A 25876-nucleotide genomic window follows, 5' to 3' on the forward strand; every position below is an offset into this window, starting at 1 on the left:
GACCCACACACAGCTCATCAAGCTGTGCTGTGGTGGCACCCACATATAAAAAATAGAGGAAGATTGGCACATATGTTAGCTCAGGGACAATCTTCCTCACCAAAAAATAGAAGAAAACAAAAAAAATCAGACAAATAAATAAGGCAATTTTAATACAGGTATTTCCCAGGAAGAAGAGAAAACATGGTGGGATTTGAGCCAAGAATTTCCCTGATAAGAAGAAGCCATCATGGATGGAGGTCATCCAGAAGGGCACTTGGGTGGAGCCACAGCCAATGCAAATGAACCCAACAAGACTCTTCTCTTTTTGATCCAAAATGCAACAAAAATGAGGCTTGTTAGAGTGGACCACTGTAAAGGAGGAAAACTTGTTCCATAGACCTGTTCACAAAAAACACTACTTGAACAGGATTGACCAAGACATTGTTCCGTCGTGATGAGAGCAGCAACAGGGAGAAGGAAACTTTTTGCAGGAAGGCTAATTCTTGGAAAATAAAAATGTTTGTGGATTTCTTTTTTTCTTGGGAGGGAGAACAAGTTCAGATACCCAAGGATAGATTTCTCAACGGGTAACAACCATTTTGCAGGGGAGTCAGAGAAGGTTTACAAGGCCCCCAGCTCTCGACACACAAATTCAAATGTCCCAATAAAGCATGTTTCTTCCACACCCAAAATTCTCGTCCAGCTAAGGGCTTTTCTACTTAGTTCTCCCCCTCCAATCTCCAGACCATTGGTTCTAGCTTTCACGTTGCAGGGTCTTTCCCCAGGCAAGTAGTCTGTCTTCTATTTCTTACCAGAACAATTTATTTCCACGCAATCCAACATTCTCTTAACTCATGTGCTCATGTGGACCCTCAGCCAAGGCAAGGGCCCTTCAGACACTAGGGCCGCCCGTCAGAAGGCAGTGAGGAGGTATGAAGTAGACCAGAGCCCTTTTACGATTGTGTCTCCAGTTGTGCTTTGCTGTTCTACCATTTCCAATAACAATTGGTTCTTTGTGTGGTTGAGACTTTAGAAGCTACATAACCCGCAGGTGCTACAGTAACTTCATGGTACGACAAGTGTCTGTATCTATTTGTTGATTGAACTGGTTCTGAGCTGATTCATTTTGCCTTCCCTTCACTGACCTCATAAATTACTCAGTTGCAAATATAGTTTGTCTTGTGGTGCTTCCTGATGTCTTATTTTTAAAGACAACTAGTCTAAAGATAAAATGGAATAGAAGACCATATTTACAGTAGCATCTAAAAAGACGAAATACCTAGGAAAACAACAAAAAATGTGCAACTTTATAGGAGGAAAACTTTAAGGCCCTTCTGAAGAACCTAACAATAGACTTTGAAGGGGTTCAGAGGATGCCACCCCAAAACACGCCACTCTGATGTAAGGATTATTCTGGGCTGAAGACAATTGAGAAGAAGCAGACGCAAGAACGCTCTCTGCCTCCCCTCCTCTGCCAGGAAGGGCAGGACAATTCTTAATCACCAGAAACAATGTGGACTCTTATCAGCCCAGAGAATCCACATCACAAACCCACTAACCAGCCCTTGTCCTCCGTTAGTTTCACCTGCCATTTACCTTCTCCTGGTTTGCCACCCCTAGAAGCCTAAAGCTCCTTCCCTCTGTCTTGTCACTTCCGAAGGAATCGTCGTCTTTTGCTAAGACACCCTGTAAGCTGCTGTTCCAATCACCCCTTTCAGTTACTCGTCTCTGAGTTCCTCCATGTTACATTTTCTCTTGTTACTCTGTCTTCTGTCAGTCTGATTCTCAGGGCCCCCTGCAGAACCCATCAGGGTAGAGACGACAAGTTTCTCCTCCCCTACAACTTTGATCAATATCAGGACATATCTTGGATATCATGGATAGGACGACTCGATAACAAAAAGGGATCAGTTCTCCCAAAACTAACTTCTAAATATGGCATTATCCCAATAAAAATAATGCCATAAAGCTCATGTGGAAAAAAAAAATTTAAATAGCTAGAAAAACAGTAAGGAATACGGGCAGATTCAGTTTACCAGAGATTCAAACATACCACAGAGTCGTGGTAATTAAACGCTTGGTGTGGTTCATGAATAGAAAGACCAGTGGAATAGGATAAAAAGTTCAAAAATAGACACAGATACATTCAGAAATTTGGCATATGCTAAAGATGACATCTATATCAATAGAATAAAGATGGATATTTAGACTAATGGGACAGCTGACTGTCCACTTAAAGAAAAGATGAAATTCGATCTATACCTCACATCATACATCAGGATAAGCTTTTAATTATATCAAATATTTAGAAGTAAAAATAAATAAGTAAATACATAAATAAATAAAATTGTAGAAAAAAATATGGATGAATTCCTTGCTTACCTTGGAGCAGGGAAAGACCAACTGAAAATTCAGAAGTCGTAAAACTAAAGAAGGTAAATTAAATTACATAATTTAAAAAATTCATTGGCATGGCAAATATACCATAAACAAAGTAGATGATAAAATAATAAACTGGGGAAAAATTGCAAATCATATCAATGACAAATACTGTTCTCTTGAATAGTTTGTGAACTCCTAAAGAGCTCCCAAGAATTAAGTAGATTAGGAATAATTCAACAGAAAAATGGGCAAAGCACAGGAACAGACATTTCACAGAAAAAGAAATACTCGTGGCCAAATAGAGCACAAATCAATCTGAGAAATACAAACTAAAACTACATTACTTCACCATAAAGGAGAATTTAGTCCAGCCCCTGTGGAGGGGACCTGGCAATACCTGCCAGGATTACGGGGTCAGTGACCCTTCGACCCACAATCCCACATCTGGGCATCTCCACTGTGGCAGCATCTGCACACACAGGAAATGATTGTGCACAAGCCTACTTACTAGGGCGGAGCTCGGACGGGTCCCTCATAAACACAGCACGTTTACGTAGCTCATACTACGCAGTTGCAAAAAGTAACGAGGCTGTTTTCTGTGCCAACAGATAAAGTTCAGGCTGTCCTGTTAAACAGAGAAAACACCCTACAAAACAGTGCAGATCTTACGCTACGTTTTCTGTAATAAAAGGAGAAGCGTGGCTGAGAATACCCTCTGTTCTTGTCTATTTGCACTTGCGTGAAGAAACATTGAAAAGATAAATGAGCAAGACACTAATACACGGAGCAGGAGTGAGTGCGGACAGAACAGATGCAGACAGACGTGGAGCGCGGCTTCGCGTGCCCTTTCGTAGCATATTCCATCTTGAGCCGTGTCAATGTGTGACCTACTTGGGAAAGCGCTGGGTTCTTTCAAACGACTGTTTTCCGTTGCACATAAGACAAACAGCATGGCCCTGAGCCCAGCAGGACAGTTCTGCCCCCACATTTTACAACATGACAGCCTCAGCTGTTTCTCTCTGTGGCATGGGTCCCGGGGGTGTTTACGTTTCCTCTGAAAGCAGCCCCCTCCGCACACACCCACACCTTCACACTGCTCCCCCGTCGCTTCCACCACGTCCCCACCGAGTCCACGAGGGCCTGTGCCTGCCGGCCTTCCACGAGCTCTGATCCTGGCGTGTCCATCCCCAGGTTCGTGTTCAGGTTGCACCAGGCTGAACCCAAAGCATTACGGGCCATCACCCTCATACGTCCAGGATACAACAAAGAGGGAAGTAAAATCAAGCTTCACTGCTACCAAAATATTTCAACAATGGCTTAGAATAAACTGTGCTGTGAGTGTTGTCGCTGACTTTCTTCTGTCTCCTCTTTAGGGACCGCCTGCCACAGCGTGTGCCTTCTCCATCAGGGCGCTCCGCTCCCACCTGGCACACCGTGTGCCTTCTCCATCAGGGCGCTCCGCTCCCACCTGCCACAGCGTGTGCCTTCTCCATCAGGGCGCTCCGCTCCCACCTGGCACACCGTGTGCCTTCTCCATCAGGGCGCTCCGCTCCCACCTGGCACCAGAGCCTTCTTGTAACCCATCATTAACTAGAAGAGCTCCCACATAAGGCAGCTGCTCATTTGTTCTCTCCTTACCTTATTCCAGACGTCTCCTTAGGAAGCTGGTCAGTACTGCTTTCGACTTTTTTATGGAACCTGAGGCCGAGAGAAGTAAGTAAATTCCCAAGTTAATATCCCAGAAGAGCCAGGACTGAAGTCCAGGTGAGCCTCGTCCCCGAGCAGCCTCACCCGCCTGACCCCACACACATCATCCCCAACCCTCCTTGTGGAGCAAAGAGGGCCACATTCTCTTACCTGTCCAGGGCTCTTGAGGATCTATTGCTGTGGAATCAACCTGATAAGTGGAATGTGCTCTAGTGACGATGGCTGACGTAGCTTCACCGATAGTCTATCCCGCTAGCTAAGGTTCGTAGGCTGTACAGAGCTGTACGCTGGCCGCTGAGCAGAAGGCCTCATTTGACCACTATTTCAATCTTCAACACATTTTTAGGAAGCAGGCCTTATTATTGCCCTCCTTTTATAGATGGAGACATCTAGGCTTCGAGGTCGAACGCTCCCAGGTTACAGTTAGGAAGCCCCAGAGCCCACAGGAAACCCCAGCATGTTTTGAGCCTGGGTGCTTAGCCATCCTACAACCTGCGTCCCTCGTTCATACCTCCAAAGACACTTGTGCCTGAAGAAAACAATCTTGCACAACACAGCTTTGACCACAAGAAACAAATCTGTATGAGGGACCTTCTGACCTCCAGCTGGGAGACATGCTGGTGTGTGAAGGAGCCTTCCCAGTACTTTTCTAGGATTTGCAAACATGCACACCTCCTCTGCTCATGGGCTAGTCTTGGTTCCTCTGAAATCAGGCCCATGCCGAGATCCTGTGGTGAATCAGAATAAGACCTTCTTTCTCCCTGAGTCTCAAGGGAGTGATGGCGTACGCCCCAAGGAAATCATATCCAGACAAGTTTCATCCCCATGAAATCCAATCAGCTGGCAGCTTCCAGGGCCAGCTCGTCAGCTTTTTCAGCCCCAAACCATTTCTCCCAGCTCCAACTTTCTAGATGTAATTTTCCCTCTTGTCAGAGAGGAGAGGTAGAAATAACCCCAGGCAAGCATTTTCTCAAGAGTATTCCAGAGAACTCTGAGTCCATAAGATGCCCTGCCTCCTCCCCAAAGTGTGAGTTAAATAGCTTGGGAAGAACGTCTAACGGAATGCCAGCACACATGACTTCATCTTTGCAGAATTCACCCACTCTTACCCACATAAGAAAAGAAGAGGATGGTGGGGAAATCCTTTACGTCCTCTATTTCTCTTCTCCCATTTCAAACTAGACTTGGTCTCCACCGTCAAGGGAACAGAGACATCACCACTGAAAGGCAGGAAGAAGCAAAAACACTAATTCTTTGCCATCGTGATTCTGAAGGCCCAGCTATATTGTCCAAGGTAGGTCCCCTCCTTGCAGGCAACTACTGCTACTCGACGGGTCATTTTGACTGTATACTATCTTTGCCTTTTTTGTCTCTTTAGAACAGGCCATTGCCCCATTCCTGTAAGTACAGTTTCATCGGATCACAGACATACTCACTGTTTATACTCCATCTAAGCTGCTTTCCCGCTGCAACAACAGAGTTGAGTAGTTGGGACGGACGCCATATGGCCACGAAGCCAAAAATATTTATATCTGGCCCTTTACCAAAAAAAGTTGGTCACCCCCACCAGACATGACCCCACTCTAGTGGTTAAGCATTTGATGCTGGAGTCAAAGCAAGAATTGCAGTTAGAATCAGGGCCACGGCATTGCGGGCTGTGCCCTTAGCCCCTGCTAACCTCAGCTCTTCATCACAGCACAAGGTCGACAAGAATAGCACCCTCGTTGGGCTGTGAGGACGCAGGAAACTACTGTTTGTAAAGCAGAAACTCACTTGAAAGAAGCGGACCCTCAAGAGGAGTCAGCAGTCACTGGCAATACTATAATTGGTATTGTTATTGACGTTTTATTAACATTTGCAGGCATGTTAGTATAATTAAGAATCGAGGAAGAATTTTAGGAATAGAGAATTTTACTCTATTTACTCTATCATTTCCCAAACTTCCATGACCAGAAAACGCCTTTTTGTGCTCTCCAGGGCCCCCAGAGACACTGCCCTGAGTGGGCCTCCTCCAGGCCTCTCCTCCTTCTCCTCACCTCCTTTATCTCTTGCCCCCACTATTTTTCCTTCTGAGGTTCAGATCTTCTTGAAAAGTGCTCAGTGTCTCCTCACCCCTCATTTCCAACAAAGGGCACTTGTCCCGAGGCTCACCCCCCAGGGATCCGACTCCCGGCTGACTGAGAGCCAGGCCGTGCGACAGGTGAGCTAGTCCTTGCTACCCTATCAGCGTCTGACGATGCTGCCTTGCTGCACCCCCTGGGCCTTCTAGACACGTAATGCCTTTCCTAGAGGAATCATCCTCATCAGCTGGGAGCCTCAGGCCTCGGAGCAGCAGCTAAGAAAGAGATGAACGGGCAAGGGGCCATTCGGCACGCTTCCCCTCACAGAGCGCGTCAGTCTCCAGGTGGGACTCGTCGAGGGCAGTGACTGAAGGGGACTTGGGCGTTGGCTGTGGTGGGGCAGGTGGGCAGACACCTGGAAGCACACACCCAGCCCCACGCGGATGCTAAGGACACTGGGCCAAGCCATCCTGAATTGGATCACGGGCTTCGTCACTACCCACGTGCTTCTCTCTGAGCATCACACACTGTCTTGCCCCCTTCAAGTGGCCACCACACCCACACGTCCACTTCGTGACATGGGAACAAATCGTGCTTCCACGTCTGTGCTCCTCTGCCAGGCAGCTCCCTCCCTCAGAGCAAGCGTCACGTTGCACACGTCTCACCATGCCACGATGTCTCCACGAGCAGACCCCAGCGGGGGCCTTTGGTAGGAGGGAGGTGAGGGGCATGGGAGGGAGGGAGATGAGGGGAATGGGAGGGAGGGAGGGATCTTCACCAGCTTTGGGACTCTCTCCTCTCTGAGTCTACCTTACTTGAGGCTTCCCTTGACCTGGTTTGTTTCTTGGCTGGCTGGGAGGGGATTAGATGTGAGACGACGTCTGACACAGATGATATAAATAAAGGCCAATTTAAGGTTCTTGGACTCGACCAGAAGCTTGCAAGGATGAAGCCTTGGAAGGGACCAGAGATCTGAGATGCAATGCAGCCATTGTTTCCAGCGCCGATCAGCCCTCGGCGCTCCAGCCCTGAGGACCCCTGATCCAAGCGGGGCTTCCTTCTGGGAACGTGGACCTTCGGTGGTGATCTCAGGTGCAGACATTTCACAGGTGAGGAAACCAGCACTCAGAGAGGAGGTGAAGTAGCTGCCCCAGTTCCCGCAGTTAGTGAAGTGGCAGATCTTGGATTCAAGCTCAGATCTGTTAGACTCCAAAGCCTCTTCTGTGTCTGCCACACTCACCAGCTCTTAAAAAGATGCTTTTGGCCACCACTGCGAGGTAGTCAGGTTCTTTCTTCTCCTCAGAAGCTGACTTTGACAACACAGGTGCTCCTTCAAATGTCTGTGATAGGAGACCGGAGCACGGCTGCTCCTCTGGGGAATTGGACACTTTATTTTGATCTTGCACTTCTTGTGACATGCACTGCTCTGGAATAAACAAAGAGAATGGGCGTCCCGCCCATCTGCATCAGAACACTTTGTGGGTCACTTCTCCATGTCGTGCGCCCGTGCAGGATGGAGAGTCCTTTGAAGCAGAGAGCCTCTCCTGTGCACCTGGAGCTTACAGCTCCCAAAGCATAGCCCGGGCTGTGTTTTCTTGCGTCCTCTTCTACAGGTGAGAAGGTACACTATTTCTATTCACCTGCTAAAAATTCCTCTTACATTTCCCTGTTGGATGGGCCTCGCCTACAGTGTTTAAATCCCACAGTCTGAATGAGGAACTACGATATGAAGAGAAGGAGAGGACACGACACTAATTAGCTCATTGGATCAATAAACTTTATTAAACCCCAGTTTTGTGCTGGAGACAGAGAGAGGAACAAGCTTTGTGCCCAAGCTTGATTTGCTCAGAGGATACAAAGGTGAGTAAATAATAATTAAACAATACTCAGAGAAACTACTATGGGGAAGCACAAACAGTGCCATGGTCGTTAAAATAGATTGTGTGTGCTCAGGGTAGCAACACTTCCTTTGGAGTGTGCACAGACAGTCAGGGATAGATGTACTTCCTAAGATGTGCAGAGGGACAGTCAGGGATGGATGTACTTCCTAAGATGTGCAGATGGACAGTCAGGGATGGATGTACTTCCTAGGACGTGTGGACCAACAGTCAGGGATAGATGTACTTCCTAGGACGTGTGGATGGACAGTCAGGGATGGATGTACTTCTTTGGACGTGTGGATGGACAGTCAGGGATGGATGTACTTCTTTGGACGTGTGGATGGACAGTCAGGGATGGATGTACTTCTTTGGACGCGTGGATGGACAGTCGGGGATGGATGTACTTCTTTGGACGTGTGGATGGACAGTCAGGGATGGATGTACTTCTTTGGACGCGTGGATGGACAGTCGGGGATGGATGTACTTCTTTGGACGTGTGGATGGACAGTCAAGGATGGATGTACTTCCTAGGACGTGTGGATGGACAGTCGGGGATGGATGTACTTCCTAGGACGTGTGGATGGACAGTCAGGGATGGATGTACTTCCTAGGATGCGTGGATGGACAGTCAGGGATGGATGTACTTCTTTGGACGTGTGGATGGACAGTCAGGGATGGATGTACTTCTTTGGACGTGTGGATGGACAGTCAGGGATGGATGTACTTCCTAGGACGTGTGGATGGACAGTCAGGGATGGATGTACTTCTTTGGACGTGTGGATGGACAGTCAGGGATGGATGTACTTCTTTGGACGTGTGGATGGACAGTCAGGGATGGATGTACTTCTTTGGACGTGTGGATGGACAGTCGGGGATGGATGTACTTCCTAGGACGTGTGGATGGACAGTCAGGGATGGATGTACTTCTTTGGACGTGTGGATGGACAGTCAGGGATGGATGTACTTCCTAGGACGTGTGGATGGACAGTCAGGGATGGATGTACTTCTTTGGACGTGTGGATGGACAGTCGGGGATGGATGTACTTCCTAGGACGTGTGGATGGACAGTCAGGGATGGATGTACTTCTTTGGACGTGTGGATGGACAGTCGGGGATGGATGTACTTCCTAGGACTTGTGGATGGACAGTCAGGGATGGATGTACTTCTTTGGACGTGTGGATGGACAGTCAGGGATGGATGTACTTCTTTGGACGTGTGGATGGACAGTCGGGGATGGATGTACTTCTTTGGACGTGTGGATGGACAGTCAGGGATGGATGTACTTCTTTGGACGTGTGGATGGACAGTCAGGGATGGATGTACTTCTTTGGACGTGTGGATGGACAGTCAGGGATGGATGTACTTCCTAGGACGTGTGGATGGACAGTCAGGGATGGATGTACTTCCTAGGACGTGTGCATGGACAGTCAGGGATGGATGTACTTCCTAGGACGTGTGGATGGACAGTCAGGGATGGGTGTACTTCCTAGGACGTGTGGATGGACAGTCGGGGATGGATGTACTTCCTAGGACGTGTGGATGGACAGTCAGGGATGGGTGTACTTCCTAGGACGTGTGGATGGACAGTCAGGGATGGATGTACTTCCTAGGACGTGTGGATGGACAGTCGGGGATGGATGTACTTCCTAGGACGTGTGGATGGACAGTCAGGGATGGGTGTACTTCCTAGGACGTGTGGATGGACAGTCGGGGATGGATGTACTTCTTTGGACGTGTGGATGGACAGTCAGGGATGGATGTACTTCTTTGGACGTGTGGATGGACAGTCAGGGATGGATGTACTTCTTTGGACGTGTGGATGGACAGTCAGGGATGGATGTACTTCTTTGGACGTGTGGATGGACAGTCAGGGATGGATGTACTTCTTTGGACGTGTGGATGGACAGTCAGGGATAGATGTACTTCCTAGGACGTGTGGATGGACAGTCAGGGATGGATGTACTTCTTTGGACGTGTGGATGGACAGTCGGGGATGGATGTACTTCTTTGGACGTGTGGATGGACAGTCAGGGATGGATGTACTTCCTAGGACGTGTGGATGGACAGTCGGGGATGGATGTACTTCTTTGGACGTGTGGATGGACAGTCGGGGATGGATGTACTTCCTAGGACGTGTGGATGGACAGTCAGGGATGGATGTACTTCTTTGGACGTGTGGATGGACAGTCGGGGATGGATGTACTTCCTAGGACGTGTGGATGGACAGTCAGGGATGGATGTACTTCTTTGGACGTGTGGATGGACAGTCAGGGATGGATGTACTTCTCTGGACGTGTGGATGGACAGTCGGGGATGGATGTACTTCCTAGGACGTGTGGATGGACAGTCAGGGATGGATGTACTTCTTTGGACGTGTGGATGGACAGTCAGGGATGGATGTACTTCCTAGGACGTGTGGATGGACAGTCGGGGATGGATGTACTTCTTTGGACGTGTGGATGGACAGTCGGGGATGGATGTACTTCCTAGGACGTGTGGATGGACAGTCAGGGATGGATGTACTTCTTTGGACGTGTGGATGGACAGTCGGGGATGGATGTACTTCCTAGGACGTGTGGATGGACAGTCAGGGATGGATGTACTTCTTTGGACGTGTGGATGGACAGTCAGGGATGGATGTACTTCCTAGGACGTGTGGATGGACAGTCGGGGATGGATGTACTTCTTTGGACGTGTGGATGGACAGTCGGGGATGGATGTACTTCCTAGGACGTGTGGATGGACAGTCAGGGATGGATGTACTTCTTTGGACGTGTGGATGGACAGTCGGGGATGGATGTACTTCTTTGGACGTGTGGATGGACAGTCGGGGATGGATGTACTTCCTAGGACGTGTGGATGGACAGTCAGGGATGGATGTACTTCTTTGGACGTGTGGATGGACAGTGGGGGATGGATGTACTTCTTTGGACGTGTGGATGGACAGTCAGGGATGGATGTACTTCTTTGGACGTGTGGATGGACAGTCAGGGATGGATGTACTTCTTTGGACGTGTGGATGGACAGTCGGGGATGGATGTACTTCTTTGGACGTGTGGATGGACAGTCAGGGATGGATGTACTTCTTTGGACGTGTGGATGGACAGTCAGGGATGGATGTACTTCTTTGGACGTGTGGATGGACAGTCAGGGATGGATGTACTTCCTAGGACGTGTGGATGGACAGTCAGGGATGGATGTACTTCCTAGGACGTGTGGATGGACAGTCAGGGATGGATGTACTTCCTAGGACGTGTGGATGGACAGTCAGGGATGGGTGTACTTCCTAGGACGTGTGGATGGACAGTCGGGGATGGATGTACTTCCTAGGACGTGTGGATGGACAGTCAGGGATGGGTGTACTTCCTAGGACGTGTGGATGGACAGTCAGGGATGGATGTACTTCCTAGGACGTGTGGATGGACAGTCGGGGATGGATGTACTTCCTAGGACGTGTGGATGGACAGTCAGGGATGGGTGTACTTCCTAGGATGTGTGGATGGACAGTCAGGGATGGATGTACTTCTTTGGACGTGTGGATGGACAGTCAGGGATGGATGTACTTCTTTGGACGTGTGGATGGACAGTCAGGGATGGATGTACTTCTTTGGACGTGTGGCTGGACAGTCGGGGATGGATGTACTTCTTTGGACGTGTGGATGGACAGTCGGGGATGGATGTACTTCCTAGGACGTGTGGATGGACAGTCAGGGATGGATGTACTTCTTTGGACGTGTGGATGGACAGTCGGGGATGGATGTACTTCCTAGGACGTGTGGATGGACAGTCAGGGATGGATGTACTTCTTTGGACGTGTGGATGGACAGTCAGGGATGGATGTACTTCCTAGGACGTGTGGATGGACAGTCGGGGATGGATGTACTTCTTTGGACGTGTGGATGGACAGTCGGGGATGGATGTACTTCCTAGGACGTGTGGATGGACAGTCAGGGATGGATGTACTTCTTTGGACGTGTGGATGGACAGTCGGGGATGGATGTACTTCTTTGGACGTGTGGATGGACAGTCGGGGATGGATGTACTTCCTAGGACGTGTGGATGGACAGTCAGGGATGGATGTACTTCTTTGGACGTGTGGATGGACAGTCGGGGATGGATGTACTTCTTTGGACGTGTGGATGGACAGTCGGGGATGGATGTACTTCCTAGGACGTGTGGATGGACAGTCAGGGATGGATGTACTTCTTTGGACGTGTGGATGGACAGTGGGGGATGGATGTACTTCTTTGGACGTGTGGATGGACAGTCGGGGATGGATGTACTTCCTAGGACGTGTGGATGGACAGTCAGGGATGGATGTACTTCTTTGGACGTGTGGATGGACAGTCGGGGATGGATGTACTTCCTAGGACGTGTGGATGGACAGTCGGGGATGGATGTACTTCCTAGGACGTGTGGATGGACAGTCGGGGATGGATGTACTTCCTAGGACGTGTGGATGGACAGTCGGGGATGGATGTACTTCTTTGGACGTGTGGATGGACATCAAGTATAGGTGTGCGGATCCCCTATTTCCAAGTATCCTTTTTCCTAAATTTGATATGCTTAAGAAGCTACCTTTGGTAAAAGTTTCATATTTTATCTTTTTAAAAATAAAAATATCCTTACATTATTATAAAAATCTGTATAGATATTGAAACGGGAATAGGGAAAAGGAGAAAAAGTAATTACATAAAATTCCTATTTGTTCAAGAAAAGATAGCTCTTATATTTCTTTTCAAAGGATGATGATGGATGTCAAGTGATATGGTACTTATTTTCCATTGGATACATTTTGGAAAGCAATGTAACATTTTATTTTAATGTCCATTGTTCACAATACATAAGAAATTATATCCTTTTCCACTATTGAAGCTCATTATGAAAAATTTCAGATCCAGCTGAGGATACCCAATGCAGTGCCTGGTTTCTAAGATGACTTCAGAGAACCAAAGAAAAGAAGTTTGGAGATGGGTGCTGGAGAAAGACAGAGACCTCCACTGGTCGCAGGATAGGCCACGGAGGGGAAGGAGCAGGCAGAGGGTGCTGGGGCAGGTGGTGACTCAGCAGTCTTGAAGGGCACGGCAGGGTGGGGGCAGCACAGAGTGGAGCGGGGAGAGCTTTCCTCAGGAGACCAGCGTGTGCCAAGGCTCAGAGGCAAGAGAGAGCCTGGAGTTTGGGGACGAGACTGTCATTGGGGCTTACACACAGGCAACAGTGAAAAACAAGACAAGGAAGGGTGGTGGAGACTCCCATCAAGAAAAAACAACCTCCCATGGCAACACCCACTGACTACTTCCCTCTGTCGTGATTCTGGGCTCAGAGAGGTGGTTGAAGCCGACTTGCGTCCAACAAACCTGGGATTGCACCCCAGCTCCGCTCCTATCATCTTGAGAAGTAGGACGAAGGATTCTCAACGTCTTTGCTTCAGTATCTGTAAAAAGAAGAAAATTAAGAGTGCTTACGTCCTAGAGCTGTGTAAAAAGAAATGATATCCATCCAGAGCACTTAACACAGGGCCTGGTATATAAAAAGCACTAACAAATGTTGGCTATTTATATCATCATTTCTAATACTTAAATCTGATCCTCTCCCTCTCTGCTTATGACCCTTGAGTTGTTTCCTTCTGCCTTCAGTATAAAAATCCAAACTTGCTAAGTTATCCAAAGCCCCACACCCGCCTGTGTTTTAGTGGCAACACCTACCCAGCCCCCTCTCCAGAAGTGAAATGAGACGTAATAAGGTAACACAAACACGAGCAGGCTCAACTACACGGACAATGCTGCTCTAAAAGGCTAGCGACCTCCCCTAAGGCCAGGGTGTCAGGGAATTGTCCCTGCACACAGCTCAGTCCCCATCTCTCTGCTGTGCCCGTCCCAGCTCTGTCCCCATCTCTCTGCTGTTCCCATCTCATGCAGGTGCCCCATATTTGGTGCCTGGAGATGACACATATTTGATGAACTCAGTTTAAAATCGTGCTCACAGAAGGCGACATGCTCCGATTCTGAAATGACCAGTCTTTTCTGAGGGATGCCCCGCACAGTGAAATAGAGAGAAGGAAGTTAATACATGATTTTGAAATATGTGGTTGGAATTGCCCCAATCACAATATCTTCTGCTTCCTTTCCTGATTTTTTTCTCTACTTTGTTTTACACTGTTTGAGGCAGACGTTTTCCTGGTAGGAGCAGGAGGCTGGGGAGGCCACCATCACCACCGGTCTCATCTTATCTTCCTTTTTCTTCTCTCCGCCTGGGAGGACAGCTGGAAGGCCTGGAACCGGGCACAGGTCGTTGCTGACACTAATCGCAGCTCTTTCTGCGTACGCTCTGGCCCAGGGTGCTCGTGTGTGTAGGAGGGGTCCTAGGAGGAAGGCAGCGGAGGTCGTCACCCAACCCCCACAAACTTCACATCTCCCCCTTGACACCCAGACTACGACACAAACGGAGAGGAGAGGACACGTTTCAGACACGTCTTCAGATCTAACATAAAGGAGTTAATACATGATTAAATGAGACAGATGAGGAAAAGAGAAACCTAGGAAAACTCCCAGTTCTCTCTTGCTTAGGGACCAAGTGGATAGCTCTACCATCCGCTGAGACAGGAGTCAGGAGTTCCGTTTCTCACCTTACGTATTGGAGGGCCTCACCAGATAGGCAAATGGAGATGGGTAGTAGGCAGCTAGATAAAAAGGCCTGAAGAACAGGAGTGAGATCAGGGCTGGAGGTATAGATAACATGGTAATTAAAGCTGCTAGCCATGGATGGGCTTGCCCAGGCAGGGTGGACAGTGTTGAGAAAAGACGACCAAAGACAGACCCCCAGGAAACTGCATCATTTAAAGATAAGAAGCCACAACAGAACTGACGGAGGGTTAGAATGAAAGCCAGAGAGAATATTATCTCAGCAACTAACAGAAGAATGATTTTGAAAAAGCAGGACATGGTTAACTGAGTCAAAAGTAAGAGATCACAAACAGGATCATTCATTCACTCAACAAACATCAAATATCTAACACATCCAGGGACTGTTCTAGATGCTAGGGACAGAGGTAAATACGAAACGACGTTGCTCTCAGGGAACTTAGTTGATTGAAGAAGACAGAAAAGAAAATAGGTAATTACAATGTAAAATATGATGAATAAATGAGGGCGTCATGAGATGGCATGGGTGTGTCTGGGCCTTAGGGACAGCACCTTTGTGGAGTGACAAGGGCCAATACAAGCTTATGCAGACGTTACAGTCAAGGAACTTGGTTCTGAGCAAATAAGAGACCTAGGGTGATAACTACAAATGGACATGGGATGAGGAGAGGTGTTATTATTTCTTTTTTTTTGAGGAAGATTAGCCCTAAGCTAACATCCACTGCCAACGCCCCTCTTTTTGCTAAGGAAGACTGGCCCTGAGCTAACATCTGTGCCCATCTTCCTCTACTTTTATGTGGGACACCTGCCACAGCATGGCTTGACAAGCGGTGTGTAGGTCCACACCTGGGATCCAAGCTAGTGAACCCGGGCCACCAAAGCCGAACATGCGAACTTAACTGCTGTGCCACCAGGCCAGCCCTGAAAGCTGTTATTTTTGAAGACAGAAACAACTTGGGTGTATTTAGGAAAGGGAGAGATTGGAGAGCAGAAATAAAAAGGGATTCTCTGATCTATAAGTTCAGTTCACACACTGGGGGCAGTATGCGAGCATGAAAGGGACTAAGCAGGCGGTACTGGAATCCAGAGTACAGGTGGACATACTAGCCTTGTAAAGAAGGAAAGCGTGTCTTTCCTAGAGATAGCTATCAAGAAGAGGATAGATAGAAGGAGAGAAGGATGGAAGGATGAATGGATCAAAGGATGGATGGATCAATCAAAGGAAGGAAGGAGGGATGGATGGATGGATGGATGGATGGATGGATGGATGGTTGGATCAAAGGATGGATAGATCAAAGGAAGGAGGGATGGAGGCATAGATCAAAGGATGGATGAATGGATGGATGAAAGAGTGGATGGATGGATGGAAGGATGGATGGAAAGGTGGGTAGAAATACAGACAAACTTTAGAACCAAAATGATAGATTTTTAAGTACTAGAAATGATCAATTAGCAGATAGAATTATTAGTCTCATCGTTCCCTCCACTCATACAAAAAATAAATAGTGAGTAAAAGGATTCACTTGAATGAGCAACCTCAAAGGCCTTTCAAAGAATCTGGTAGACTTTGCTGGAAATACTTTAATCAGCAGCCTGACATGGGAACTGGGTTGTGGGGCTCTGCTGGGAAGTGCCTCGCTGCCGGGGCCCCAGTCCTCCAGAGGAGGGGGCTTTCTCGTACCAGCAGCCTTGAAGCACAAAGGTCACGGGCCTGAGGAAGCAGTATATCCATTTCCTCCCCACACATTTCCTCTGTGGCACGCACCCCCAGCCTTTTACCCCTACTGTTTCATCGAAACTCATCCCTTGAAGGTCACCAGTGACATCTGTATTGCTAATTCAAATGGCCTTTTCTTACACCCCGTTCCTATCACCCCCCATAGTCTATTGTTTATCAAAGTCATTTCAGTGATGGCTGACACAGTTGACCTCTTTTTGAAACTCTCTGGCTTCTATGACACTGCACTACTGTGATTTTTCCCCTCCTTGTGAGTACAGGGTAATGCCTAGAGGATGGAAAAGTAAAGCTGGCAGCATAATTCAGCGAAGGATGGTTTGTGTTCCTATTACAGACAAAGCTCTCGCGACGACCACAAGGATTAGCACAACCAGCCTCTCCGCTGATCTCCATTTGCCCCTGCCTCCAGCCACCTGCGGCTCCTGCCCCCGGAACACTCAGGCACACACCTGCCTCTGCCATTTACTCTGCGTGGTGGGTTCCCCCATCCCACAGCCTCATGCTAACTCCTTCCCCTCCGCCACATGTGTTTCCTACGTTATCTGAGAACACTCGGTTCTGCTCTGAAAGACAAGAAAAACGGTGGGATGGATAATGCTCCTAAGATGTGTCAGACATAGTAAGTATCCTACAAGACACGTTAAAGATAGACATAACGAGGGGGATACATGACTTTAAAAGCATGGAATAATCAAGAGTGTAATTTCTACAAAGAAAGGGATGGAAGGAACAAGTAGTCAGGTCCTGATCATGCCACCTCCAGGTTGACAGCTATGCCACCTCAAACTGGCCACCCCTTGGTGACATTTGTCATGGTCCCCACTCTGGCTCTGCATGTGGTCCACCCAAGAGAACCAGAGAAAGCTCATAGCTGCTCAATGGGCTAATCCACGAGCCACGGCTGTTGGTCAGCAGTGCTTTGTGCTGAGTCTCCCTGAAGAGTGAGAGTGTGTGGCCCGGGCCCCTTCTGTCTGCTGAGCCCTTGGGTTAGATTCAAGCCTGGTCCTTATAACTTTGCCGCAGTGAGCGGGCTGGTGTGCGTGTGTGCGTGAGAGAGAGAGAGAACATATTAACGTCACATGCCCCGGGATTCACAAGGTGTGAGCCTTCCACCTGCTCGCTCCTGACCTCTAGGGCGTTGGTCTAGACTGCTGCTCACCTCTTGTGCTCCCAGGTGTCTGAGGTTGATTCAGCGATCCGTACAACTGGGCGCTCGCTCGCTCCGTGAGCCGTTCCGTCCTGTAGCAGAGCAGCTTGCCTGGCACTTGGAGGCTCCCGTTGCATCAAGGTCATTTCCCACAAAAACCTCTTTCAAGTCTTCATTTAAACGCATTCTCAGCGAGGCCAACCCTGCCACCCTGCTCAGAACGCAGTCGCTGTGGCCAGCCCCTCACTCTACTCTGCTGTCTTCGTCCTTAGCGGATGTCATTTCAAACGTATCCACTTTACTCACGTATTAGGTTCACCGCTTACTGTCCGAGTCTCCTTCTAGAATAGAAATCCTCGTTTTTCGTCGTTGTTCAGTGATGCCCACATTCCTAAAACGGTGCCTGGAACACAGAGGGCTCTCAGAAATATTTGTTGTGGTTGAGGTGTCACAAACAAGGCTCGAGTTAAGGAAATGGCATGAGTGCTGGCTTTACAGGTTGGCACTCACGGTCTAAACGGTTATACGGTTTACAGACGTGAAAATCGCCATCAGCCCCAGCGCTGAGAACAGTGACGAAAGTTTAGCCTACACAACCGCTAGAAAAGGCAGACGACCACGGCCGCTCCGGCAGAGCAGACAGGAACGAAAGGAAGCCCTGACAACAACCTCGGGATATATGGAAATTGCCGAATGGAGGACTAGCCCTTGTCTCCCACTATAGAACAATAGTCTTCTAGTGGACTATTAGAAGAAATAGATTTTTAATCAGTTTTAATAGATTAATTTAAAAAAAAAAAAAACACTCCTTTTTAAGTTTAAGTGCAAATTCCACTGCTTATAGGTAGTTAAGTGAAGCAGGAGGAGGGTGTGGGGCAATGGGGCATGGCATGGACTGTGGACCCTTAAAGACAGCAGCCCCTCCAGCAAGAGCTGAGATAGAGGAATGAAGCCCAATGTGGCCACATACAACATGTTAGAAATACAGATTCTTTTTGTGTGTTTGTTTGTTTCAAATTCTCAATTTTCACAATTCTGAGCTGAACCAAACAAAATCCGTTATTTGGCCTGCCATCGTCACTTCTGGGTTATATTCAAGGCCCTCTGCTGTCGCTCCCAGTCCCCTTTCCAACCTGCCTTGCCTCCCTTTCTCAGCGTGGCTGTCCCACTCCTTTTAGGCATCTCTCCCCTGTTCTCTCAACACCCTCGGCAGTCCTGCTGCTCCTCAGAAGATTGTCCCTTTACAGAACGGAAGCTGCCCCCACCCACCTTCTAATCCATCTCTCTAGTCCTCCATTCTCTAAAGACACGCAGATCAAGACCACAGCATCCCCAGTGTCTCAGCTCACTCTGGTCCACAGCGACGTCTCTGGTAATTTTTACGGCTCTTGGACTAGATCGTCTACCACCTGCGACATCAGACACCTTCCTAAGGACACACACTGTCCCCTCATGTGGACACACATGCCCCCTCCTGTGGACACACACGTCCCCCTCCTGTGGACACACATGTCCCCTCCTGTGGACACACACGTCCCCCTCCTGTGGACACACATGTCCCCTCCTGTGGACACACACGTCCCCCTCCTGTGGACACACGTTGTCCCCCTCCTGTGGACACACACGTCCCCCTCCTGTGGACACACACGTCCCCCTCCTGTGGACACACACGTCCCCCTCCTGTGGACACACGTTGTCCCCCTCCTGTGGACACACATGTCCCCCTCCTGTGGACACACACGTCCCCCTCCTGTGGACACACACGTCCCCCTCCTGTGGACACACGTTGTCCCCCTCCTGTGGACACACATGCCCCCTCCTGTGGACACACATGTCCCCTCCTGTGGACACACACGTCCCCCTCCTGTGGACACACATGCCCCCTCCTGTGGACACACACTGTCTCCCTCCTGTGGACACACATGCCCCCTCCTGTGGACACACACTGTCTCCCTCCTGTGGACACACACTGTCCCTCCTGTGGACACACATTGTCCCCCTCCTGTGGACACACACATGCCCCCTCCTGTGGACACACATGCCCCCTCCTGTGGACACACACCGTCCCCCCCACGGACACTCACTGCCCCCTACCTAGACTGTCAGCCTCTAGGGCTAGTGCTGGGCAGCACGCCATCCTCGGGGCTGGAAGGGCAGGGTCTACCCTGGCCTCTGCCGGTTCCATTCATGTGACATTGAGCAAGTGACTCTGCTTCTTCACCTACAAAATGGAAATAATATTTCTTCATTGAAATCCTGTGATATTTAATGAGGATGAATAGAAAATGGACATTCTCAATGGACACAAAAGTGTCTGGCACATAATAAGGATTCACCAGCTTTAGTTGTTTTCATTTCGCTAAAACCCTTCACTGTTCTGTATGTCCTACGACGACTAGCGTAGGTTTTCACTCGCAGAACGTTCACCATAAATACTTGTTGACTTGTTTCACGTGGAGAACGTTATCCTGGCTCTGATAAAGGCATTTGATGCCTGGATTTAATTCTTGGAAATCTCTAACAGAGATCTGAAGAGCACACTTTCTCTGATGATTTAATATGAGTTTTGCCCATGAACAGGATAGGAAGATCAACAAAACCTTCGGGATTTCCTTCATTCCTGTAGCTGGAATTTATCTAAAACAGTGGTTCCTAAATGGTGGGGGGCAGGGGGGGGGCCAGTTTGTTCCTCAGGCGACTCTGCAATGTCTGGAGACATTTTTGGATGTCACAACTAGGGGGATGTTACAGGAATGTAGGGGGTTCAAGCTAGGACGTTAAATATCCTACACTGGCAAGGACAGTCCTTCACCCCCAATAAAGAATTATCTGACCCAAAATGTCATTAGTGCCAAGGTTGAAGGGCTGCCACCTAAAGAGGCCCAGTGCCGGAGGAGACCAGCGTTCCTGGATCGCTCCCCTTCCAGGGCTCCCTGCGACGCCAGCTTCAGCAGACAGCGGCAGGAACAAGGGGCCGGAAGCATCAACCGGAGGCCGAGGAAGGGTGGTGGTCAGCGGAGACTCGAAGGGCCGACCCTGGAAGAACTCTGCTCGGGTCGGGGACTTCCAGGAGCGCCAGGACGACCTCTCCAGTTTTCACATCGAGGCACGGCTGCCAGTGTGCCGCCCATTGTCCCCTCCTGATAATGTCTCTGACTCCCCCCACAATTAACACAGAAGCCAGCGAGAACGACCTCTTGGAAGGATGCTGAAGAAAGTGAGTCTGGACCCAAGCTGGTCACTCTGTAACGTAGACAACCCTGTAAATGTGAATCCACTCTCATAGTTTCCCAGAGGCAGCTGTCTTCACAAGAAGGTCAAAGGTCTGCCCTACGCTCGCACCCCGGGCTGTGAGCAAATGTGGTCACGGCGCTGGTTTCCTCTCTCGGAAACTTCCTACATCAGCACTTGCTTGTTTTCTGTTCTTCGGCCGCGGACAATCCAGCTGAAGGTTTGTGAAGTTCTCTCTGCTCTCTGACGGTCCTCTCCCCCGCCTCCCTCCCACTTTCCTCTTTTCTTCCTTCCACACTCGATTCCCTCCTTGCTTTCCAGTTACAGGAAGGAGAACAGTTCTCCGCTGGGGTTCCCTTCTCGGCCTCGTCGTCCCCAGCTCTACAGAGACGTGGCGACGGCTGTTTTTGGTAACATCGTGCCGCCATCTTGTGGTGAGTGGAGATACGCAGCTGGTCGAAGTTCGGAAACTGAAACACCTGAAAAAGCGCAGCTCTGCAGGCGGGCCCTGGTTGCTGGGACGGTGCCTTCGCTTCCCGTTTAAGAGCCAGGCCCCAGGGGAGGCTCCCCCAAGCTCTGCCTGCCTCCTCCCTCCAAGGCCCGTGATCTCTCCCAGGAAGAAAACGAACTTGTTGTTCCCAAGCTGAGAGCAGAAAAGTCTGAGCGCAGGAAAAACCTATTCCGTGTGCCTGGGACGCATCTTAGGCCTTTAGAAGGAATTCCTCAGGTGTTGAGTATTCAGAATTATGTCTTCTCAAGTGATCCCTGTAGATGCATTGACTAGTACAGGGGATTGGCACCACTGCCTTAACACAGAGGATCAGTACTACTGCGTGAACATGTTAGATCCACTGTGTTAACAGGGGATCAAGTACCACACGAACATGTTAGATGCTCTGTATTGAGCGAGAGGATGACTACCAAATGAACGTGTGAGATCCACCGTATTAACATGCGGGACCAGGGCCACCGTGTAAACGTGTTAGATTCACTGTGTTAACACAGAGGACCCACTGTACTAACATGTTGGATCCTCTGTCTTAATACAAGGGGTTAACAGTACTGTATCAACACATTAGATCTACTCTGCTAACAGAGGGGCTTCTCCTGGTTAAATCATGATGTTGACGTCAACCTAGATGAATAACCAAAAGTCAAATACTTTGGGAGAGACAGAAAACAGCACAAAAATTTAGCGTGATATTTTTAAAGGTTCAAATCGCATTTTTTCAATGAAACAATACAAATGTCCACTTTGTTAGTGTGGCAGGGAGCTACACAAATGCAAAGTTGACGTTTAATGAGAGCTCTAAACAGTCTGGGCCCTCGCAAGACGCTGGGACCTCACAGTTGGCGGGTCCAAACGGACTTCATTCACCCCGTTCCCGTCACTAGCACCACACCTGGCACCACACACACACACACCCCCCCATCTCCACACACATGCACACATTCATCACCGCACACACCCCCCCATCCCCTCACACACACATACCCATCACCACACATACACACACACTCTGACACACACACACACATGCTCTGACACACACACTCACACACGCATACTCACTATGGTCTCCAGCCCCTCTGCCCGTCTCTGCTCTCTCCTCTTGGTCCCGGAGCCTCTGCCGTCTCTCTTGGGGCTGGTTTTCCTGTCTACCTGGACCTGTAGTTCTCCTGTTGTAACAATCCTCAGGCTGACACTCGGTTTTTCCATCTCTATTTTTCCTGTTACACGAGGGTAGGGGATGCGGGCATTTTGTTTGCTGCATATTGAACGCTAGGAATATTCATCCAACCTGCCTCTGAGCGTGATTTTGAGCAACGGTGGAATAGGACAGGATTTTCGAGCGAGGGAGACTAGGCCCCCGGCTCCATTTCCAGATAAAAACAGGCCCAGCAAGCCCGGGTACGTTGCCTGAGGTCCCCTCGCTTGTCTAAGGGGACCTGGACTTGGAACCCACTGTCCCCGCACCCAGCCCTCTCTGGGGAGCAGTGGAGAGCCGGGGCTGCCCTGGCAGGAGGAGTGGGTGGAAGCAGGCGGGGGTGAGTCCGGCTCGTGCTTCCCCCGGCTGTGGGCCTCGGGGCCACTCGTGGTCTCCAGGGAGGGGTGTCAGCGCTCAGAGCTGGGGCGATGGGTTCTTAGGAGATGCTGGGAGAGGCGGGAGACCATCCTGCTGACGGTGAATTCAGCCTTGGGAATTAGCCGAAGGCAGAGGTTCTCGTTCTCCATCTGTGATATTCGATTTAAGGCAAGAATACGTACTTGGCCTTCGTCCCGGTCCCCGGCACAGGGCTCCTGAAACCCTTGCAAGTTCCTAAGTGAGAAGAGCACGGGGAACATCATTTGTTCTAATGACGTGACCCTGGGTGGCTCCTGGGCGGTGGCTGGTCACCAGGAAGACGAGGCCACATGGGAAGCTGGGAATTTTCAGCCCCACCCCCATCTTCCCAGAGAGGGGACAGGGGCTGGAAACGGGGTTGATGATGGATCCCACATGCCTCCGTGAGGAAGCCTCCACAAAACCCCAGAAGGATGGGGTCCAGAGAGCTTCCATAGTGGTGAACACTCCCACATATAGGGTGGGTGACCCACCCCGACTCCTGGGGACAGAAGCTCCGCACTCGTGACCCTCCCAGACCTCGCCCCACGGATCTCTTCATCGGGCTGTTCGTCCTGTACCATGTCCTTTGAAAAACTGGTAAACGTAAGTACGTGTTTCCCTGAGCTGTGTGGGCTGTTCTAGAAAATCATGGAAACCAAGGGGTGGGGGTTGTGGGGACTTCCAACTGTGGCCAAGTCAGCGGAAGCTGTCAGGAAGCTGGGGACCTGCTACTTCCAATCGGCACCTGAACGGGCAGCAGTCTCGTGGGACGGAGCCCTTCCCTGTGGGGACTGACGCCATCCCCACGGGGACAGAGTCAGGACTGAGTTCAGTTGTCATGGAGAAGTGCTCTGTGTGGGAAACCTCGCACGCATCTGGTGTCAGAAGTGTTGTGAGCATGGCCGTCGTGTGAGAGGAAGGGAGAGGAACGGAGGAGACCAGGCAGTGTTCTAACTCATGGTGACAGGCAGGAACCCAAACCATGGGGCAGACCAGGCTTACACGAGCTTTGTACGATCCTCGAGGCTCTGTCTTAGTCCAATGTGGGTCATCTGTGATCTGTTTGTTATTTGTCTTATGTATTTGTGATACACAATAAATCTTTTAAAATCAAAAAGTCTGAGGGGGCCGGCCCAGTGGCCAAGTGGTTAAGTTTGCGTGGTCCACTTCGGCAGCCCGGGGCTCACTGGTTTGGATCCCAGGCACAGACCTACACACCGCTCACCAAGCCATGCTGTGGCAGCATCCCACAAAGAAAATAGAGGAAGACTGGCACAGATGTTAGCTCAGGGACTACCTTCCTCACCAAAAAAAAAAAGAATAGGGTCTGCGTACTTACCTGCAGAGGTGACTCGGGATGGCAGGTGCTGGGGAGGAGGTGAGGGGGCCGCCCTTACAGGACAGTCGGGTGGGAACAGCAGGCCGAGTCCCTGGAGCCTGCAGTAAGGGAAGAGCGAAAACCCAGAGGCAGACGCCCGAGAAGAGGCCCCGGCTGAGTAAGACGCAGAGAAGCTGTGAGCGACCCTGAGCGGGGGTGGCTGGGGAGGCCGCGCCGGGCTCACACGGGTGGGACCAGCTAATGAAACTCCCGGCCTGTTCCCCACACAGTGAGGGCTGGATGCGGGTTCGCCGTGTGGACGGTGCACCCACTGGACAGGGCCGGGGTCATCGAGAGCTCGACTGCTCCTGTCCACGGCCCACGGCAGCCAACACAGTTGCCACAACGGTCACTCGCTCTTCGTCTCCAGAACCGAGCTTGTGGCCTCCGGCCTGGATTCCTGGTCTGACGGTGAGCACAGGTCAGCGAGAGTGACAGGCTGTGCCACAGACAACCTTGTACCTTGGGTGCTGTTGCTCGGTACTCTGCACCCTGGGGGAAATGCCTTTTGAGGCACTGCTATAACTCCCTTCTCCTCCGCTCGGCTGCGGGCGTGGCTTCCTCTTGGTTCTTCTCTGGACGCCTGGCCTCCCCCAGAGCCCAGTGAGCTCCATCCTCACGCACCGACTCTAGAGGATGGAGCCCGGGCAGAGTCTCTATTCTCTGTCCACGCACACCTCCTCGTGAACTCAGCTTTCAGAGGCACCGCAGCCCAGCAGCTCCCACGCTGACCTCTCTGACCAGACCTACCCCGTCCCAGGCTCCTGGCTCTTTCTGCTGGACGTGCCTGCAAGTCCACAGGCGTACTGGTTCTGAATTTGGCCTCCAGATCTATTCGTGAGGGAGGCCCAGCTCTTCCACGTAGTAGACGGATGTGGAGAGGTGTGGGCATGTGGAGTCTGACCTCTGTTCCCAGAAAGGCCTCCTTGCGAGGTGGGCCCCTGGTGGATATCTGGAGCTCGGATTTCGAAGGGTTCATTCCACTTCCCAGACTGCCAGAGCGGCTCCCTGGGAGGAACCGTGCAGACAGCGTGACTTAAGCTGGGCACCTGCTTCCCTTCTGCGGGTCTGGACTCGGTGCCTGCTGGGCAGGGCCTGTCCACATACATGGCCAGCCCCCACTCAGCCCTGCGCCCCGAGTCTCCAGTGGGCTTCCCTGGTGGTCGTTTTCCACACATGTTGTCACGGCACACTGCTGGGAAACAAAGCACGACCTTCAGGCTGTGTGTGACGTCTCCTGTGCAACGTCCTGCGTGACGGCTCCAGGACGGGGCTGCTGCTCGGTGCCCCCTGACTTCACGTTGTATGTGACGACCCATGTGACATCCTGTGTGACGTCTCGTGTGACGGCTCCAGGGATGAGTCTGCTTCCCAACTTTGCCTCTTCCCTTTGCCCGTTTTGCTCTGAATCCCATCACTATGATAAGTCACGGCCACGAGCAGGACTGCAGGCTGAGTCCCAGAGTCCTCCCAGCAAAGCATCGGGCCTGGGCAGGGCTCAGGGAGCCCAACACGCGTCTCCCAGGCAGGTCGCTTCCTCCTTCTGTGCTCCAGTTTCCTCATCGGTGGAGCGGGAGCAGTAACGGCGTCTAACCCCGGGGCCATGAGAGGATTCGATAGT

The 25876-nt window shown here is 50.3% G+C and overlaps 1 long non-coding RNA gene across 1 annotated transcript; it reads left to right on the forward strand.

Moving 5' to 3' along the window:
• The first annotated feature begins 20557 nt into the window (after positions 1–20557).
• On the forward strand, positions 20558–23994 carry LOC138915874 (uncharacterized). Its single transcript, XR_011422275.1, has 2 exons — positions 20558–20989; positions 21091–23994. It is a non-coding gene; the product is annotated as an uncharacterized lncRNA (long non-coding RNA).
• Positions 23995–25876: the final 1882 nt, after the last annotated feature.

The sequence above is a fragment of the Equus caballus genome, chromosome 10 (genome assembly GCF_041296265.1).
Source record: "Equus caballus isolate H_3958 breed thoroughbred chromosome 10, TB-T2T, whole genome shotgun sequence".
Taxonomy (NCBI): Eukaryota; Metazoa; Chordata; class Mammalia; order Perissodactyla; family Equidae; genus Equus; species Equus caballus.